Genomic DNA, 22,869 nt, shown 5'->3' with positions numbered 1-22,869 from the left:
GTGGCAGTGGACCGATTTTGCCCATTTTCGAAAGCAACCTCCTCAGGGTGCCAAGGAACATGTGTTCCAAGTTTCATTAAGATATCTTAATTTTTACTCAAGTTATCGCTTGCACGGACAGACGGACAGACGGACGGACAGACATCCGGATTTCAAATCTGCTCGTCATCCTGATCATTTATGTATATATAACCCCATATCTAACTCTTATATTTCTTGGTGACACAAACAACCGTTATGTGAACAAAACTATTATACTCTGTGCAACAGGTTGCGAGAGTATAAAAAACATATGTACTAGTTATGAGCAATGTTTCACTACCGGTGATTTTTTCACTGTGATTGAAAAATCACATATAGCGACAGCGATCAATTTTTGTAAATAGTAGTGATTTACAATCGCAATAGCAGTTCAGTAATTTGAGTTCGCTGACTGTAGCTATAGAGAAGTTCAGTGCTTTTGTTCGATCATAGTACACACTGTTCAGTAGCAATAGCAGTTCGAAAAGCAACAATCACAGTTCAGTACCAGTAACAGTTCGAAAGTAGCAATCACTGTTCAGTGATCACAGTAACAAATTTAGTTAAATGTGATACAAAAGCAGTTAAATGCACCCAAAATGCATTAATTATTTAATTGTGATTACAAAAACAGGTATATTTTGGATATCGTTAAAATTAATAAAAATGTAAATGTAACTACCCTCCCTAAATAAAAGCGGCGGCGGCAAATGACTGTCAAAAAATTCTCATGCCCATACAATTTGTATGGCGCATACCTAAATAACGCGACGGCGACGCTGAGCGGTTGAAATTTTCTATTTTGACAGAGCGTTCCGAAGTAAAGTTGGCTGCGAAAAACGAAGTTTCGCTTTTATTTAGACCGATTTCACACAGGCAATTTTTGTTGCGGCAATTCTTAGTTTTATAGGAGAGGGGGCGACCAAGGGAAGCGAAAGAGAGAGAAATTCTCCTCTCTTCGTCGCCCCCTCTCCTATAAAGCTAAGAATTGCCGCAACAAAAATTGCCTGTGTGAAATCGGTCTTAGGGATGGCGCATCAATGTTAACGCTGAGCGTTAAAAAACGTTCCGCCAACGCTTTTATTTAGGGGAGGCAGTAAAAAAATGCAAAAAATAATAATTGTGGAGTACAAATTCTCATAAATTCATTTTTTTGTTGCGATCGCAATAGCAATATAAAATCACAGTGATTTAAAAATAACAATCACTGAAATCACAAATATGTACATATGTGTATGTGTTATATTATGTAGTATTCTATGGCTTTGCGGTGGAGCGAATAGCCTCTGCCATCCGATCATCAATCAACCTCAACTACGCGCGAGTTAAATAATAATAATATTGGGTTTATTATTTTATTTATTTATTGAGTTCAATATATCCACCTTTACGTTTGGTGGCAATACTAAGACTAAAGACATTAGGTTTGCTTACAACTATTTGTACAATCGACAGAACATTCATGTTGTTCTGTTGTGTTCTTATTTTAAGCTGATAAATATATTTGGATAAGTTCTTATCTGTTACTGATAATTACAATACATTATTATGTGTATATGTCATGAGACATGTTTTTATGTTTACAGCTGATAAGGATTAGTTGATGTATTTGGGTTCGTGAGTATGATAAGGAATGTTATCTTCCTTAACTCTCTCCTCTGTTAAAATGAAATGTCCTCATTTCAAAGGCGCTATGTTTGGAGTCGCTGTACTTCCATTTCATATACCTGCTCGAAAAGTCGGCGTTTTTGGCTTCTTGTTTAATCTGGTAACATTTACATGCCTTTACTGAGGCGGCCATGGTTAATATATGTCTTATTATCAAAAATAGTGCTAATATTAAACTGAATTAATTTTGTGCCTGTAATATGTCGGCCGTTCCATATATGGTTTCCGTCAATTATAATATTTCCATGATCTAATATTAATAATGGATCATTGTTTTCTTGAACAATATTACAATATGCTTTAGTAAAGGGATGGTACAATTATCTAGCAATTCTTGTTTACAAATATTTATTCCTACTTTATTTTTACACTTAGATACTCTTATAAATTTATTTTCATATTTTGATATTTTTCTTTCAATTTGTAATTTTCCATGTTTGTAGGCTAACGGAATTAAATTGTATAATTTAAATTTATTATTAATGATAAGGTATTTATATATTGTGATTATCGCATTCCTGTACATACATACGTGGATATCCGAATATTCTAATATATTTATGACAGGAACATCAAAAATTGCATTTGAAATCAATTCGTGAATATTGATGAAGTTTAAAGTTGCAGAGTAAAAATTTCCATTTCTAGCAAAATTAATAGTATTTGTAATTGTCTCTAACTCTTTGTAAACTTCTCTGATTACAAATTCTTCTACAACAGATTTCGGATCTAATTTTTCTAATAATTTTTCAAACTGAGTGTTAATCTTCCTTTGTTTGTTATTGTTTTCAGTTAAGTAATTTAAGCCGGTTTTTATTTTTATTAAATCGGCATGGTCTGGTGTTCCTGTGACGAATTTTATAATTGAGCCTAAAAAATTTAGTGAACGTCGTCTATTTTACTGACAAGAATAGCCTCTTCTTCATTCGAATTTGCATTATACCTGTTCCTCATTATATTTTCGTACGCTGTAAGTATAGTCGTTAAATTGGCTACATGGTACAACATATGTGTGTCTTCAAATAAATACACTATGTCTGTGAGTCAAAACAAATTTTCTATTACTGAGGTCAGTCACTAAATCTGCAAAAGAGGAGTAAATTGTAAATATTATTATAATACCGCTGTAGCCTGTCTTCGAATGCTGTCCTTATGGATAATTTGTCCTCTCTCAGTTAGAATGGTTGCACCGCGATCTTCTTTTAAAGTATGTTTATTATTTGGTACTTTTATTCCGTCTGTCCGTTCGGGTATAAATTATATCTCCTGACTTATATGTTATTGTCTTTCTACTTTTATTGTGATGATTTAATACTCTTCCTTGATTTTTGAGTAAAATATCTTCTATTTCCGGATACTTGTCCCGATTGAAATATACGTCTTCCGGTTTGTATCCTATAGTTGAATGAATAGTTTTATTGTACTGTCGTACCGCGTTAAACAATTCTTCGCCAGGAGCTGTTTTGTTTTCGCTAGCTAAACTTGTCGAAATTTCGATTAGCGTACTGAGAACTCGTTCAACTTAACCGTTCGTTGTTTAATGGTGTATTGGAGTCAATGCATGTGTAATTTGAAGTCTGTTATAGACTGCCTTCGCTACGTTGCCTACGAACACATTTTCGTTATCAGTCATAAGATGTTTGGCGTTGGCGTACACTTGAGATAATATTTCCTCTATGTACTCATGACAATTTAGTTTGTTTTCCAGTTTTCGTAAGTAACAATATTTTGAGTACTTATCAATACAGCTGATGTTGTTCATGTGAAATATATCCATCTGTATGTATTCCCCTACTTTTGTTGGAATTGGAGATTTTCCTATAGGTTGTTTGTTTGGATGTCTTTCATACTTGTGTTGTAAACAAATTTCACATTTTATTGTTTCTGTTCTACACATTTCCTTCACGTTGGGCCAAAAATGTGTAAGTAAAATTTCTTGTGTGTTATTTTTATAATTGTGTCTTTACTACTAGTTCCTTTTGTTCGTCTATGTTTATAACATCTATCAATAGATTTGGTGATATTACAAATGTGCAAGTTGGAAAATTAGCAATAATGTCATCTTTGACATGAAATAATATTTACTCGTCTATTTTTAAAGCGTTCGTGACAGTTGGTCTTGCAACTTCTTTTAATTTTTCTATTAAGTAATTCTTGTCTTTGTAGTGGATTGTATGACGTACTCTATTTGGAAAAATTGTTTTCGTTGATACGCCTACGTTGGCTGGATCCTAAATAGGTACAATTTGATTTTTAAATGAATTCAATGGTTTACACTTTTGAAATGTTCTACAGGTGAACTTTCTGCCGAATGTTGAGAACTATCAGTAGTCGCATTTATTTGTTGTCTTGATAAAGCGTTTGCTACAACATTTTGGTGTCCTGGTTTATAAACAAGTTTTGCTCCATATTCTTCAATTAAATTTTTCCAACTTTTTAATTTCGTATTCGGATTCTTGTCTGATATTGAATATATGAGGGACTGATTGTCTGTGTAAATAGTTAAATTTGCTACCCCATATAGATAGTTTCGTAACTTTTGAAGTGACCAAACTATGGCTAATAGTTCTTTTTCATTTGTGCTATAATTCTGTTCAGTATCATTTAATGTTCTTGAAATGAAGGCAATTGGTGGTTTATTTTGAGATAGGACTGCCCCAATAGCAAAATTACTTGCATCAGTAGTTAAATCAAATGGTTTCGAGAAATCTGGTTGAAAGAGTTCTGTTTGTTCCTTAAGTGCTATTTTTATTTTTTGCAGTGCATCCAGTGCTGCCTCGTCTAATTTTATGTCTACTTTGGAGCTCTGATTTTTTCTTATCATTCCTTGATCTCCTCTTAAATGAATAGTTAAGGGCTTAGTGATAGATGCAAAATTCCTAATAAATTTTCTGGAATTTGGATCCATAGTAATCCTATTATGCTTAATGATGTGGCCAAGATACTCCACTGAGTCTTGAAAAAAATGTGACTTTTCGTCTGAAATTTTCATATTGGCTTTATATAGTGCATTTATTATAGTTGAAACGTGTTCAATATGTTCTTCGGGTGAGGAAGAGAATATTAATACATTGTCTGTATATACATATGCATATTTACCAATATATTCTCGTAAGATATCCTTACTATCGTAAGGAAGAGTTTCACTTATTTGAACGTTTTTTAGCATTAGTTTTCTAATGTCTTCTTCGTATTGAGTGTTATTAATAGTAAAATTAATTTTTTGTTCTACATTATGGGTCACTTCCTTCTGGTACTTTAAACTATAATCAAATAAATTCACTTCTGCTAAGAGTTCCAACTCCCTGTTCTACTAATATCATATCGAATACATTTAGCTTATCTATTTCATAATAAAAAAGGAATAATTTGTATTGACTTACCGATTTTACATTTGTTGCTAATATAATATTAGTTGATCCTGTATCCATTAAATTGTAACGGGTGTGCCGGTTAAACCACATTTTGTTTTGATACAAGGTAACCCGTTTACTCGCCTAAAAAAGTACTCCGTGTCTCAAAATGTCCATCGTAGTCTGCTTGTGCGGTTTGATTGATGCGTTGCATTTTTTGTTGATGGAAGTTTTGTGACGAGACGTTCCTATCTCTTTTAAATGGATTTTGTTGGTGAGGCGGATTCCTTGGTTGATTGAAGTAATATGTTGGTGGTACTGCTGCGAACTGTCCACTTCCATTGGTTCTGGTGCAAGTTGTTGTTGCGGTTGATAATTCCTCTGTATTCTGACGTTTGGGCTGTATTGATGATGTTGTGCGTCCTCTCTATGTGAATAAGCTTGGCCTTCATTGAAGCGAGGATTATATTTCCTTTTATCATCAAGTTGATGGAATCGTTGTTGCTCGTTCCCCCTTGGCAGGTTAGAATGTACCTCGAATTGGCGATTCACATTGTCGTGGTAAATAGTACTGCGTAAGCTGTTTCCAAATCTTTAGGGTTATGACTATACAATGTTCCACTTGTATATTTGATATTTAGCCCTAGGATGAAGGTCCTTACTACTTCCTGGTTTGCATAGTCTTTCATAGAACCACTGTTTTGATTTTCGGACATCTCAATTTTTGATAATGCCAAATTAAGCGCTTTGCTCACTTCACTGTGGAATTCGGCTAAGGTTTTCCTTCCTTGTACGATCTTTTTCATTTCCTCTAAAAGGACGTATAGTGGCCTTTGGTCCGCAAACTTGTAATCCAATCTATTTATTATGGAATACAAATTCATCTTCGTGTTGTGGTTTGTAAGAATATCTGCTGCAGCTCCTGTTATTTTTGTGGGGTCGTTTATGTGCAAGCGTATTGCTTCGTGTTGATCGACCGTCGATACTCCTTTAAACGATTGGCATGATTCAATCGCTGGTAGTCGATTCTGCATCTCAATGCTTTGCTGCTGCAAAGTTTGAGTTAGTACGTCGATGTGTGCGCGTAGTTGTGCCATTTCTGATGTCATCGTAACTGATTCTGATTTTCTACGACTGCAGTGGATTTTTGCTCTTGTTTCCTTCCGGACGTTCTTGATGTGCTCCAGTTTTTAGTGGTTCCTCAGAATTCTGTTTTTGTTCCAATTTTTCAGGAACCTGATGTGTCTTTCTTTAAGACCGTGGATTTTGGTTTTTTAAGTCTTATATTTCAAAGACTGGCTGGAAAGCAAGTTGATTTACTATCCCGGTTGGGCCCCCAGTTAAATAATAATAATATTGTGTTTATTATTTTATTTATTTATTTAGTTAAATATATCCACCTTTACGTTTGGTGGCAATACCCATTCTAAAGGACATTAGGTTTGCTTACAACTATTTGTACTAAAATTCATGTTGTTCTGTTGTGTTCTTATTTTAAGCTGATAAATATATTAGGATAAGTTCTTATCTGTTACTGATAATTACAATACATTATTATGTGTATATGTCATGAGACATGTTTTTATGTTTACAGCTGATAAGGATTTATTGATGTATTTGGGTTCGTGAGTATGATAAGGAATGTTATCTTCCTTAACTCGCGGCACTCCCTGCTTGGTTAGGGAGGCTAACGAGGCTCTAGCGACAATTTAAAGGCGTTATCATCTATATAGAGTAAATGGGGTTGTAAAACCAAACAAAATACTTTGCATCAGATCTGGGAGGCTTCAGTCGATATCTCGACATCAGAATCGGATAGATAGGCTGATAACCGGTCAATCGTAAACCAAACTTCTGAACGAAGCCACAATGAAGAAGGCTCGGTTAAAACAAACACTCATCCAAATAACGACCTTATGCATAACAAGTAAGGAAATTCTATGTTCGGGTGCAACCGAACATTTTATACTCTCGCAATTTATTGATGTTAATCAGTTAACCCACTTCTAGTAGTTTTCAACCTAACCTTTGTATGGGAGGTGGGCGTGGTTATTATCCGGTTTCCTTTATTTTTGGAATGTATAAGGAAATGGCTAAAAGAAACGACTGCAGAAAGTTTGGTTTATATAGTTTTTTTGATTTGCGAGATATATACATAAAACCTATTTGGGGGCGGGGTCACGCCCACTTTAAAAAAAAATTACATCCAAATATGCCCCTCCCTAATGCGATCCTATGTTCCAAATTTTGTTTTCATATCTTTATTTATGGCTTAGTTATGACACTGTATAGGTTTTCGGTTTCTGCCATCTTGTGGGCGTGGCAGTGGACCGATTTTGCCCATTTCGAAAGCAACCTCCTCAGGGTGCCAAGGAATATGTGTTCGAGGTTTCATTAAGATATCTTAATTTTTACTCAAGTTATCGCTTCCACGGACAGACGGACAGACATACGGATTTCAAATCTACTCGTCATACTGATCATTTATATATATATAACACCATATCTAACTCGTTTATTTCTGGGTGACACAAACAACCGTTATGTGAACAAAACTATTATACTCTCTTTAGCAACTTTTGTTGCGAGAGTATAAAAATAGGTTCAGATTCGGAGCATGGAATATTTGCGCACTCTCAGAAACTTCACGCCTGCCGAAGTTGAAGTTAAATTATTAACTATTTTGCAACAAATATTGAAATGCATGTGAAAACGTACTTTATAGAATAATTCAAATAAATTTTTCAATTCAATTCAATATAATTGGACAGAAATCAACTGTTTTCATTATTTGGTTTCCCACACGTGTTGGTAAAAGCTATGCGTACTGAAGCTTTTTATTTTAACAAAATTTTCACTGAATACCAAAAAATTTCTTACTTGATAAAAATATGAAAAAAATTTTAAATTTTTTTTGTTGTTTTGTCAAGTCTGTGCACTAGGGCTGAAAATGAAAAATTTTGATATGAAAATTTAAACGAAAAATTGAAATTGTTCAAGGACACGTCAAACAACGAATAATTTGAAAAAATAATATTAACTCGGTTGAAAACTCTTTTGAAAATCCAAGTCAACGCAACGACGTTTTATTTTCATCCTATTATTATCCTATATTTTGTTATTTTTTATGTTTAGTGTGATATAAGCACATAAACCTGAACAATATCCAATATTTGTTAAATGTATAAATTGACACTAAATTTAATAATAAGTAATATATTAATAGATGTACCTGTACCCGTATCCCTGAAAGATGAGAAAACCATAAAATGAGTAATAAACAAAATAAAAATTCTATTAATAAAATGAATGTATTATAAATTATTCTTCGGATTCACATTAGGTTTAGTACATTTGGTCCACTTTTTGGACCATAAATAAAAAGACAAACGGCATCCGTGCCCACCATTAATAGATTATCCACAGCTTTCAGTAGCCAATAATTCTTAATTAGCGAGACACTGATGCTTAAGAAGGGGGGAGTTATCACAGCTAGCATAGCTAACAAAATATACAACAACAAAGTTGTCGTAGCAGGTAAATATTCAGACAAGAATGCTGCAACCATAATCAGAAATTTAATTCAGCAATATTCTGCAAATAAACAATATCATTGTTGCTCAATAAAGTTCATTTCCAAAAATAACAACAACTACACATTGCGTCGGCACTAAACTAGAGCGGAAGCCGTGCCGCTGCATTGTAGGCCGTTTCTCGATCAAACTGAGGTTTGCTATGATTATTTCTTACGTTATCATTATTGAGTATATTGAAATAAGTATTACCAAGTAAGAATTGGGGTGATAGGGTCATATGTAGAAATTCACGCAATTGAGGAAAGTTTCTGATTGCCATTCACTTGGGATGCTTCATTTCTACTCGGTTATATTATACACGGGTAAATTCAACCCACAAACACTTTTTCACCACGAGTTAAATGATCTACTCGGAAAGAAAATATAAATTTAATTATTTCAGTATTTGAAAATGTTCAGAAGGATAACTCCAAGTTTCTACGAAAAAAAATATCCGAAGTTAGCATCAGGTAGTCTCCTTTGATATCATTAATGTGAGCATGGAGACTCTGAACGTTATGAAATAAAATTTGAACTGTTAATGTTCGAGAAAGCATACAATTGAAATTTGTAATCAGTGCTTTAGATGTGCCTAATTCTATAAGTTCTCTAAATACTGGATCCGATTCAGAAAATGTATAAGGAGGGATAACATTTCCGGCAATGAGACATTCTGCCGTAGTAGCTCGACTGCAAGCGACATATATCGAAGCTCTGGGCATTCTTGGTCGAGTATGAACGACAACTTTACTATATGTGGCCCCCTGACTTTTGTGAATAGTTATTCCCTCTGCTGGAACAACAGGAAATTGATTTCTTTCAATTGTAATTTGCTCATTTCCTTTATATTGAAAAGATCTATTAACTTTTTCAATTGGGGTCCAAGAACTTTCTAGAGTATGAGGCTTGTTTGAACGTGCTATCAAACCAACAGAAGGTTCCAAGAATTTAATCCAAAGAATTATTGGCAAATTACTATGAAAATCAATTTGCATTAGTTGACCAGTTGCCCCTTTAACTAAGCCATCACAAGTGTTTATATTCACTGTAACCATACACTTTGCAGTGGTTTTTAGTGTCAACTCATAAGGAAGTCCCTGCGTTTCAGATGTTTTGATATTCTCTTGTTTATCACCTATACCCATTCCTTATAGAGTATTTTGCAGTTGAAGAAGTAGCTTCGTTGGAATTCGACTGAGCTTAAGAGCCTTGAAATGATTCGACTCTTCGTTTGGCCAAAACAAATGGGTCGCATTATCGGCAACTTCTACAGATGATACATCATCATTTGTCTAGTGCCAGATGCCATGCGGTTTAATGCTATAGCAAAAGCCTGATCCTCCCTTTGTGTCATAGTTTCTTCAAAATATTGGAATAAGTCCCACAAAGGGGAACACACTGTTCTTTGTTTTAAAAATTTGTTTAAGTCTAGCATCAACAAAGCTAAACATACGAGCCTACCATTGATATTTCATCAATTATGATTCGTTTTAAATCAGCATATTTAGTATACAAAGAGTTAACAATGTCATTCCTAAGAGGCTTTAAATCTCTATTCCACTGATTGACAGGTAAAGAAAATATTGAATGAAGTGTCAGTCCACCTATTCCGAATGCTGCTTTGCCCGTAGGCGCACAAAGGAGAACCTTTAATGTACTTGGATTGGATCCAGGTATGGAATTGAAGCGATGGTCAGATATCAAACGACTTTTCCCTACACCTGCTCCATCCCCAATGAACTCATAAAATGGGCAACTTGGTTTTAGCTGGTGCATCAAATGGGTCAAGTAAGTTCTTTGCTTAATATTTAAACTCTCTTCTCCAATCGGAATTTAAGGGGGTAGTTTAATAAGCCTAATATTGCAATCCTATTCAGTTCCATTATGAGTTGAATCTTCGACATGCAAATGTAACAAGTTAATATTAGGGTTGGTTGGCAAAAATCCCCCACTGAACCCTCCCCGAGCGAGCCAACTGGAAATTGATACCACAGTGCCACGACTGCAACAGGAAAGGACTAGAAGGGTCCGACTAGCTGCAGTCGGGGGGTCTCTAGCTAAGGTTTGGCCTTATCGCTGAGGGTTCGTTGTTCTTCAATAGCACAGCATTCAACGATGAGGTCTTACCATGGTTGGGGTACAAAAAGGGCGGGATCAAGGTGTCATGCGACCCGTGCCGAGGATCAGCCTCACTGGGGACCCTTAAATAGCCCAGTCTCAAACGGAGCTTACGGATACCTGGCGCCCTCCGTAATAAGGTAGCCTTACTTGCGTAGCGGGGCTATGAGCAAGGGGACCCAATTTTCCCTACGCTCGTGGGTCCAATAATTTTTTTATTACAATTGTACCTATACAATGATTAAATACTAAACTAACTTAAATTCTAATAAGTTAAAAATAATAATTAAAAGCTCAATGTTAGAGCGCCTGTAAGCCTCATTTCGTGATTTTTTGCAAGTTTGGTTATTTCGTTTACTACTGAATTCACACCAAGATCACAGTGAAGGTCAACAGATCTAACATACCAATGAGTATTAACTATACTTCTTAGTACCTTATTTTGGAAGCACTGAATGCAGGCAATACAGCTTTGACTTGAGCAATCCCATAGTTGAGCTCCATAGGCCCAAATTGGCTTTAGTACTTGATTATAAAACAGCTTGTTTTCGATTGAAAGGATTTTATATCAAGCTCACCCCTTTTTTCCTGACACGCTCTTTCCAGCGAAGTTTAGCATCTAGGGTGATTCCTAGGTACTTAGCATTATTGTGATGTGGTATAGGAGCACCATTTATATAAATGGGATGGTATGATGTTTTTTTTTTTAAGTAAAGTCTACGTGCATTGATTTGGAATCGAATTCAATTTGCACTCGAAGGGTAGATATTGAGGTTGACTCTCCTGCTGCTAATAGGGCAGTGTCATACGCAAATGTCACTGTCACATAACTTGAGTCAGTGAGGATATCACTTATAAAAAACAAGTAAAGCATTGGCCCCAACACGCTTCCCTGGAGAACACCCGCTTCTATCGGTTGCAAGTTTGAGTATGCATTCTCTTGTTTTATGCGAAAGTATCTATCTTTTAGGTAGGAAGCAATTATTTCGCAATATTGTACCTGGTCAATTGTTGAATGATGAGCACGAAAGCCGAACTAATGTACTGGTTAAGGTGTTTTCGATATATTATTGATTTGAGCCTCTTTATGAGAACATTCTGGAAGACTTTCGATAGAGCTGGCAGCAGCCTGTAAGATGTGACATCATGTAGTGGTTTACCCGGCTTAGGTATCATAATAACTTCAGATACTTTCTAAAGCGATGGAACGTATCTTAAGTATAATGCGCTGTTTACAATTTTTACAATTTTTATATACAATTCTTTGGTAGATTGCATATTATCTCTCCGGTTATTAAATCAAACCCATGAGCTTTTTTGAGCCTTGCGTTCCTGATAAGACTTTTAATTTCTTTACTAGTAACTAGAGAAATGCTGACAAATGGATCCAACCAACTATTTTCACAGTTTAGCTCATATCCATCGTTAGGTGTAAATGTGTTTCTCAAATGATTTGCAAATACTGCAGGGTACCCACCACACTAATAAAATACTTTCGAAGTTTGGAAGCGAACGAAATTCTGAAAAAACAATTTAATAATTGTCTTAAGAGAATATAACAAGTATTTTAGCTGTGCTTGACTCTTGTCGCACATCTTATTTTTCTGGAAGAGAAATCGGTAGAGGGATTTCCCGCGCTCTGTGGGTGTGACATGGTCAGTTTTCATCTTTACACGTCGACACATATCCGAAATGTTTGTAGTTGTGGTATTATCGAAGAAAAGGCTCATTTCAGTAACTTCGGAGTACAGACGGACGCTGCTTGGCCTTAGATAAATTTAAATGTAACTCTTTGATTCGAGAGAGAGCTTTCAAAACTCGCATTTTTTAACAGTTACCAAAGATGCCACTGCTGAAAAATATTAGATTGGGCATTTTATAATTAACTTTTGGATATTATGCAATTTCCACAGTACCACTGAGGTATGAAAATTGCATCTTAACCCTATTATTTTTGAGAGCTCGGTTCCCCAGTAGGCCTATATCTCCCATATATATAAATAATTTTACGAACTACGGACATCTAATTCTACAGAATTTCAACAACGCACTGATTTTGGCAGTTCGTTTTACCGCTATTCTTCTGGCATCTGGCCTTTTCCTCAGAAAAAAGATCAGGGTCCGCTGCCAGACAAGCGAGAGAGTCAGAAAAGAGTTTCTGATCAATTTATCTATGGCTTTGCAACTGTGAATCAGTGAGAAGTGAACAGTTGATGAGGAATGTCTTGTAAAGCACGGAAAGTTGACTGCATCGATGAGCATAGAGCTGCTTTGCATAAGAATCGACATTATTAACTAATAATCGAAGAATTTCGAACACTTTTTGGACTCAATCGAGCATTTTAGAGAGATTATAATTGACAGTTCGTAATGGAAGATCATCTATCACGTTATCAATTCGGAAGGTGAGCATAATTTTCTCCAATAATATTTCGACTTTCACCGTACTTTGATATCTTTTTTACTCATGAGATCGTGTTTATTGGGTGCTAATTTAGATTTACTCGTTCTAAAAAGAAGGAATATCTGAATAATTTACTCGGAGAAGAAGATAAGAGCTCAGAATATGAAGATGATTGCGAAAATGAGGATTGGCTTCCAAATTTTCTCTCACCCCTGTTACTGTTGCTGAACAAGAAATAGAGCTTCGCGACAGCTCTGGTAGGGAAAAAGTCAATGGTTCTTGTCACGTTTGCTACCAACTGACAATCAAAAGGCGAAGAAAAACTCGAAAAAGTTGTACCAATTGCAAAAGGCCTTTATGCGATGAACACTCTATATCGAAGATAATATTTCCTGATTGTGCTGAATAATAAATGGAGTTTTACTAAATTTATGCTGCCAATTCATGTAATTATTTATTTATTATCCCAAGTTCTCTAGTTGAAACATTTCCCAGTATTGAATCTCATTTACAGATGATTGCATTGTTTTCTTATAGTGGGTACCCGGGAGCTCCCCGCGAGCTACCTAATTTCAAACATATTTTTCAACTTCATTAAATTTTTTGTTTTTTCAATTTTGAATACTGAAATAACTTTGTTGAAAGCTAAATCGCAAGGATCCGGAAGCTCAGGTACCGACCTAGTTTGCTGCCATTTTCGTCGAAGTTTTCGTTTTTTATGGATACCACCTAAGATGTATTTTGGGAATTTGTTTCCACTTAGATTCACGCGAATATTCGGTGTACTGTTCCACACAGCGTTTAGAATTACTTTTGTGAAAGATTCAACTTCACAATCTAAGTCGGCATCTGTCGATATGCGCTTTAGCTTAAAATCGACTTCATTCAGTATAGTCTTAAATTTATACCAATCAGTATGTTTATTAGATAAAGAACACGTGCTGGACGAAATTACTGGTTTTTCACATAAAGTTAGTAACACTAGTGAATGATCAGAGCTTAAATCTGAGCTATCTTCAATACGTAAATTGATTTTCGATACTTTCGATGACATTGTATCCAATAACTTCTATAGCTTTCAGTAGTTCTCGACCTTTGGTTGTAGTTAAACGTGATCCCCAATGTACCTTCCGTCATATTTTTTTAGTAAACTCGTATAAGTATCAGTTTTCATATTATGCCTGGGCGGACTATATAGAGCAATTAAGTATAATGACTGACTGTGCATTTTTACTGAAATTGCTGTAGCTTGAATTTCTTCAGTCTTAATCTGGGCTTCTTCGAAATGTTGAATAATACTTTTGATTAAAACCGCGCTTCCTCCTCGTGCTGAGTTTGTCGGGTGCGGAGTGTGGTATAAGTCATAATTTTTGAATTTTAAAAATGAATGGTTCGTAAAATGTGTTTCGGACAACAAACATACATCAATATTTCTGTCGTTTAGAATAGCTTCCAATTCTTTTTTACTTTTGGAAAGACCATTGGCGTTCCATAGCATTATTTTCGAAGAGTTGCTGTTCATCAATAAATTGGATATGGTATTCAAGAGCGCTGAGCCGCTCATTTATGGACTTAAATAATTTTTCTTGTTCGTTTAGTTTATTCAGAATTTGTTATAACGGACTACTTTTTTGAACTGTATTTGTCTGACCTTGCTTAGCCTTTTGTAACTCTTTTGTATTTACTCTAAACGTGCTTAGACTATTTCTCGCCGTCACCTCATGTTGAGGTTCAGCCATTTTTTTGTTTTTAGCAATTTCCCTACTGGGTGTTAGCAACCTTTCGTTTGGTCGGTAATGTAGTTGGTAATAAAACTTTTTATTCTGTATTTATTAAACCTGTAAGGCAGCTTTGATCACAGCTGGTAATTGTAAGGAGAGAACAGCTGATTGTACATATAATCATTTGCTTACGCACGTGTTTAGTACGGCTGTCCCCATCCACAATAACGCTTTGTGTTGTTTTTGTTTTCCTTCTGCTTTCTCTTTCTACAAGATTCCGCAAACCACAAAAGTGAAGAAACATTTAATCAACGCCAGGACTCTGTGTCTTTATTTCATGCACAAAAAATTCGGTTTCGCATTCAGTTTAACACATTGAGTGTCAAGGGGTTTTGACGAAACCTTCCCCGGGTGCCAAGCACATTTTTTGCTATAAACTGGTGTAAAAGTAGAAAATATTCAGTTCTGCGCCAATCCCGGATGATTTTGTGGTTTATTTTGGATTTTATAACGGTTTCTTTTTGTCGCACGTTTCCTTACGACATGGCACTGCACGATGGAATTGCAATCGTAAAAATCGATGTCGTACGAAAATGTGCGACTAGATCTCACATCCCCGCAGCCTGTATCGCAATCAAAACATATTATCACAAAAGAGTAGATGAAAATAATAAAACCATCCGACGTGCTTGTGTTTTATGCTACGCTGAAGCAAAAAGAAAATTTAGTCGGAAGGAAGCAAGAAAGAATATGAAAAGGACAACTACGTACTGTCCGCAATGCCCCAACATTCCCGAATTGTGCATTGATTGCTTCCCAAAATATACACATCTAAAAAATTAATGTAAAAAATCAATGTAATTGAAGTTATCATATCCTAATTTTAATTTTTCAATATCTTTTTTATACTTTTTTCCGAAATATCGAATGAATTCCAATAAATTTTCAAAATTAAAAAGAACCTCCGAGTTTTAATCATAAAAACCGCAAAAATGAAGATATCTCTATGAAGCTTGGACCAGAATTTAGGGCAAACATTAGGCCCTAATGACATTACCTAAGGCCAGACAATGCTTGTCGCACGAAAACGTGTAGCCATGGCACTCAATGTGTTAACAATGTAATTTAGACTTTTCCACGGCACCGAAAATTGCACTTCCGTTCACTTCAACTGTTCATGGGTGCAAGAATGAGTTCAATTAATAATAAAGGAAAAACAGCAGAGGAGACCGGCGCTCCGACAAAGCCGGAAGAAACTAGTTGTTCCGGAAAAATAGCTGCGTTCTCAACGAGCTCTAAAAGACCAGTGGAAAGGCGGTAGCTAAGATTGGCCTAGAGGCAATGGCAAGCACTAGCACTCGAGTTGCAGCTAACCCTAACTCCAGTAAAAGGCGGCAGCCCGAGCCAGGCGGTAATGCGAAAGTTGGAGTTGTAAGTAGTGTTTTCGCCAAAGAATGACCCATTCTCACGGTCAAGGATGTAAAAACAGCAAAGTATGCGGAGAGACGACGTGATGCGTACTTATTAAGAAGGGTAAATCTGCAACCGCCATCAATGGAGGAGCTCCAGAAGTCCATAGAATGCGCGAAAGCAATTCTACCCAATTTTAAAATTTAACCGCCAAAAGCAGCGGTGAAGCGACAAAGGTCAGCTGAAGAGACTAAGCCGTCAGCAAAAAAACCGAAAACAAGGGTTGAATTACGGATTAAAGCGGATGCAGATGCCATCAATAACCAAGGTGAGTACTCCTAAGGGTCTGAGACACTCAAAATTATATACTGAGAAAGAGCTTTTAAGCGACTCGCAGGAGAATGCAGCAGGCCTTCTTAACCGCGTGGCAAGAGAACAGCCTGACTTTGTCCTCATTCAAGAGCCATGGGTTAATGGACGTCGTATTTGCGGACTGAAGACACCGGACTACTCGTTATACTGAACTGTGCAGGTAAGAATAGGTCATGTACTACATGCACCCTACTTGTCACTTATAACCAGGGACATTCTAAAATCCTTAGCAAATTCCCGTTTCTACCGACTACCACGGATTTCCGAAACCCACTAGAATTAAAACTAAATACGTCCCTCAATATCGCCTTCTCCACTAGAGAGATGTTGGACAAGGGCGAGGTAAACAAGGAAAAAGAAATAAGCATTTATACATACGGATCTAAACTAGATAAACGAATGGGAGGTGGTGTCTTTTCGGAAAAATTAGATACCAGAATCGCCTTCCAACTACCAGACTACTGCAGCGTGTTTCAAGCTGAAATTGCTGCAATAAATGAAAGCCTGCTATGCAATGGGTTCCTGGACACAGTGATATTCCAGGTAACTGTGTGGCAGATGAACTAGCCAGATTAGGCACAACATTACAATTGGATCCGAGTAAGGAGGATAAATGCATACCGTTAGCCACTTGTAAGCACTTAATTGATAAGCAGGTCATAGATTGGGTTGAATCCAGGTGGATAGAATCTATGACTTGCTCAACTAGCAGGCAGACGTGGCCTAATTGGAATAAAAGCCGTGCGAGCCAGCTACTGAAATTTAAAAGGAAGGACATAAGAACTCTAGTGGCAGTGCTAACTGGTCATTGTCTTATTGGAAGACATGCCTACCGACTGGGGTTACCAAACAATGACTAGAAGCTGCCAGGAAATAGAAGAAGAAGAGACTGTTGTGCATCTTCTATGTGAATGCAAAGCATTGTACAGGAAAAGACTCACAACAATCGGACATGATTTTCTAGACAACATCTTCGTTAAACTTGTTGAGCTACTCAACTTTATAAATGCCACAGAGTGGTTCAAAGAGGACATTGTAGTGTAAGGGGCTTTAGTCCTGGTGGATTCACAATTGGCCTCCTAAAAGCCTAGGTGCGTCATTTGACACCTACTTTACCTACCTACCTACCTAATATTAGGGTTAATTTCTGAAATTGCTAACACCCGAAACTCATTTGTAGTTCATTTTAAAATATCTATTAAAATACGATGCGTTATGCAAGTTCGTTCATTATCATTTTCAGTAAGATCTTACTGTTCATTCCGCAGTGGATAGAAAATCATAACCATTTCGCGGAAATATTCCACTCTAGCCACGTCAGGACTAAATCATCTGTACCGGATTATACACGGTTTGGTACGTCCTTTAACAAAACCGATACTGCTACGAATATTTAAGTCGACTCTGAAGGAAGGTTTTGAAGTTCAGCTTTAGGTTTTACCATTCGAACCTGCTCTTAAGGACGGGAGGTATTAATAAATATTTCACAATAATTTGGACCATTTGGTGAATTAAGCGATTACATGGGAATCAAAATTTGAATGTTTTTTGTCTTATATATATAGACAATATTAAAATATTATCCAAAAGTAAGAAATCGATATTATAAAAATTTCAAGAATGTAAAACTTTAATCGGATTTATCTCAAAACTTGAATTTTGAAGTCAGTGGACAAGATTTCTTGAAAAGTTATGAAGCCATTCTGTTGAAAAAATTTTCAACTCTCTTTACAATTCTTTATTACAACTAATTTTCGAGTCAGTATATGCCGAAAATTTTACCACAAAAGTTTTGTTCAAAATGTATCAAGAATTCAGTTTTTACTCTTTTATTTTTTTATCGTTCATATTTTTTTCAACAAATATTTTTGGTTTGTTGATTTGGATGAACCAATAATGAGTTATGATGTCCACGGCAAGAACCTGTTCTTGCCTGAAGCACTTCTGGAAAATGGTACCAACGGCTAAGCTTTCTGAATTTGTAAACATAAATTTCACAAAATAATGTTTAATATGCTATTTAATATGGTGAATGATATGAAATTTTAGTTACGAGCGAAATTCGAGTTAACAATCCCGGTTCGGTCAGAGTCAGAGGAGGAGGTTATTTCTACAAGTGAGATCAAGGAGATCTTAGGAATGTGGGAGAGCGTTTCACAGCTCGTGAAAAAAAAAACACAGAAAAAGTTGCAACAGGTCGTGCATCTGACGTTTTTAATGACACTTGCCTAACTCATTTCCGAAACATTCTGATAGGGAGGAAGAAACAAACCTCCTTGGACATGTTTTTTTCTAAACGGCCTACAGGTGCAAGCGAGAAAAATGTAGCGAAAAAGGCAAAGGCCAGTGAGGATATCTAATTTATTTCTTTACATTCTCTTTTTTGTTTTTGTGTAATAAATATTTGATATTTATAAATACGTTTTTATTATTCAAAACCACGTAACAAAAATAACTGGGGTGACATTTTGGAGGTTGGAACGGATTAATGGTATGTAGTTCAATTGTTTTGTATGGGGAAATTTGCTTCGAGATACGAGTAATTCAAGATACGAGCAAGGTTGCGGAACGAATTAAACTCGTATGTCGAGGTACCACTTGTATTTGAATATTTTTTACCATTATAGGAAAAATTGCAATAACAATTTTATGTAAATACTTACATAGGTATCTATGAATCTATTTATGTACATATGTATGTATATATATTTGTTATTCAAATTTATTATTAAAAAATTATACAGTGTTGATTAGAAGATTCGTTTGTTTTCAACAATATTATTTAATGGAATTAACCGGGGAAATTTAAACGGAAAATGAGTTTTGATGACATATATTTTGAACCAACTATGCGGGAAAATCAATTAACCGAGTTCAATTATCCGAGAAAATTTACATGTGCTTTCATATTTTGTCAATGTATAAATTATAGCCGCAAAAACGTTTATAAAAATGAAAGCTTACTTTGTACTGAAATGCTAATCTATAAAAAATAATCTATAATAATTATAAAAAATGTAAAATACCATATTATATAAATAAAACAACAATTTGAAATTTTTCATTTTTAAACAAAAGAATGAAACCATGGAGACCATTGAACCAAATTTAAGTAACGAAACGGTGACCCAACAAATGACCAATACATTTACTTCCCGTGATTAAGCGGTGAGCCTGAAAATGATAAATCGAACAATCTCCACAGATAGATGGCATATTAAATAAAAAACTACTACTGAGTGCTCTGCTAACCACAGAGTGACATATACCTTTCCAAAACAATACAAAAATTAGAGCAGAAAGACATATGCAGCATTGGCACCAAAATCAATGAGAGAGAGCGTTCGTTTTGCAGGGTAGTTCGGTTAACATTCATACGAACGGTTACCAACCGGATATTCGAATAATCGTTTTTCAGGTTATTCAAGCAATTCTAAGAGCCCTAGTATGGACTTTAATGCTCAAGGTATATTTATAACTAAATATAATCATTTCAATACTTCAAGATTAAACGTTTACAATATTTCAGCTAAAGACAAAAAATAATACAATTGTCAGATGTTCCAAAAACTATAATATAATTATACTTTATGCATATTTTAGAAACAATGCTACGGGTAAGAAGTTTTTAAGAGGTAAGAAACATTTGAAAAGGACAGGTTTTACATTCACGCATATACATACATCCCTACAAAACGGAGTTAACTCATACACCACTACACTTGCAAAGTTTTTCAGCATTTAGCAACACATACGCAATAGTAACTTTTAGTAGTTAAATGGCAATCTCGGTAGTTAGAGTGGCAACATTCATTAACCCTAATTTTTGTATGTATAAGAGAGAGATGCACATACTACAATGAACCGATCAAAATCTCCGCCATGGCCGCAATTCATATGAAAAGAAAATTTGAAGTGAGTGGATGTAAGTGCGTATTAATAATTTGTTACTTATATTACTTTATATTTATTAAATTTTACCTTTACAGAGCGGTACTATGTTTGACTGGATGCAGTTTATTTTAAGGCAAAAAATGGTCTCGGAAGGCAAAACGAGCTGCAACGCACATCTGGTGCGTACATACAAAACTAAAAAGAGAAGCAGAACAAGGATTATGCCACTTTAGGCAGATGGGTGAATTGATAATATAAAACCTTATATAAATATATACTAAACATAAAATCACAAATCGTCTAGCCACAATTCGCATCAAAGCGAGGTTCTTCAACATATCGCTGATTTGCGCCCACGCCCCGACGGAAGAGAAGGACGAAGTGATCAAAGATACCTTCTATGAGCGCCTAGAACGTACCTATGAGCGCTGCCCACGCCACGATGTCAAAATCGTGCTTGGCGATTTCAACGCTAGGGTGGGTAAAGAAGGTGTCTTTGGCACAACAGTCGGAAAATTCAGCCTCCATGACGAAACATCGCCAAACGGACTGAGGCTGATGGACTTCGCTGGGGCCCGAAATATGGTCGTCTGTAGTACTAGATTCCAGCATAAGAAAATCCCTCAAGCTACTTGGCTGTCTCCGGATCGAATCACTCGCAACCACATCGATCATGTTGTGATAGATGGACGACATGTTTCCAGTGTTTTTGATGTGCGTACGCTTCGTGGTCCCAATATCGACTCGGACCACTATCTTGTAGCAGCTAAGATATGCACCCGCCTCTGTGTAGAAAAGCGCACACGTCAACAAACACAAGGAACGTTCGACATCGAGAAGCTGCAATCACAACCGACAGCCGAACGATTTTCTACTCGACTTGCACTCCTGCTCTCTGAGAGCACTCATCAGCATCTCGGTATAAGGGAGCTGTGGGACGGCATATCAAACTCCTTACGTACAGCTGCAACCGAAACCATTGGCTTTCGGAAAAGTCAAAAAAACAGCTGGTATGATGAGGATTGATGTCTCGCAGTGGAGAGAAAACAGAGCGGAATGGAAAAGATACCGAGAGCTGAAGAGGCAAGCGAGACGCATTTGCAGACAAAAAAAGAAAGAGGCCGAAATGCGTGAGTATGAAGAGCTTGACAAGCTGGCCGACAGGGGTAATGCTCGAAAATTTGACGAAAAGATCCGGAGACAAGGTTTCAAGAGCGGAGCACTCTCCTGTAGGATCCCCAGAGGTGATCTAGTTATTGATGATCAGAGTATACTGAGTTTGTGGAGGGAACACTTCTCCAGCCTGCTGAATGGCAGTGAAAGTACAACACCAGGAGATTGCGAACCCGATTCCCCAAACGACGACGATGGAGCAGATGTTCCATTGCCCGTCCGTGAAGAAATTCGAATTGCAATTACCCGCTTGAGGAACAACCGGCCGAGCTATTCGAATACGGCGGTGAAGAGCTGATAAGGTGCATGCATCAGCTTCTTGGCAGAATATGGTCGGAAGAAAGCATGCCTGACGATTGGAATCTCAGTGAACTCTTCCCAATACACAAAAAGGGAGACCCCACAATTTGCGCCAATTACCGTGGGATAAGCCTCCTCAACATCGCGTATAAGGTAATGTCGAGCGTACTGTGTGAAAGACTAAAGCCCACTGTCAACAAACTGATTGGACTTTATCAGTGTGGCTTTATATATATATATATTTGGCGTAGGAACCGCTTTAAGCGATTATAGCCGAATCCACCAGAGCGCGCCACTCATTCCTCCTTTTTGCTTTTTGGCGCCAACTGGAAACACCAAGTGAAGCCAGGTCACTTTGCACTTGTTCTTTCCACCGGAGTGGAGGTCGTCCTCTTCCGCGGCTTCCTCCAGCGGGTACTGCATCGAATACTTTCAGAGCTGGAGTGTTTTCTTCCATCCGTACAACATGACCTAGCCAGCGTAGCCGCTGTCTTTTTATTCGGTGAACTATGTCAATGTCGTCGTATAAATCGTACAGCTCATCGTTCCATCGTCTGCGGTATTCGCCGTTGCCAATGTTTAGAGGACCATAAATCTTGCGCGAAACCTTTCTCTCGAAAACCCCAAGAGTCGTCTCATCGGATGTTGTCATCGTCCACGCTTCAGCGCCATACATCAGGACGGGAATAATGAGCGACTTATAGAGTTTGATTTTGGTTCGTCGAGAGAGGACTTTACTTTTCAATTGCCTACTCAATCCAAAGTAGCAAATGTTGGCAAGAGTGATTCTGCGTTGGATTTCAAGGCTGACATTGTTGGTGTTGTTAATGCTGGTTCCCAGATAAACGAAATTATCTACA

General features: G+C 36.6%; 1 long non-coding RNA gene across 1 annotated transcript; it reads left to right on the top strand.

The window, feature by feature from the left end:
* The first annotated feature begins 406 nt into the window (after positions 1-406).
* Positions 407-18,164, top strand: LOC128924137 (uncharacterized). Its single transcript, XR_008472821.1, has 3 exons — positions 407-655; positions 15,135-16,802; positions 16,873-18,164. It is a non-coding gene; the product is annotated as an uncharacterized LOC128924137 (long non-coding RNA).
* Positions 18,165-22,869: the final 4,705 nt, after the last annotated feature.

The sequence above is a fragment of the Zeugodacus cucurbitae genome, chromosome 2, assembly GCF_028554725.1.
Source record: "Zeugodacus cucurbitae isolate PBARC_wt_2022May chromosome 2, idZeuCucr1.2, whole genome shotgun sequence".
NCBI lineage: Eukaryota > Metazoa > Arthropoda > Insecta > Diptera > Tephritidae > Zeugodacus > Zeugodacus cucurbitae.
The sequence above is the reverse complement of the archived record's forward strand: the minus strand, read 5'-3'. Positions and strand labels throughout refer to the sequence as shown.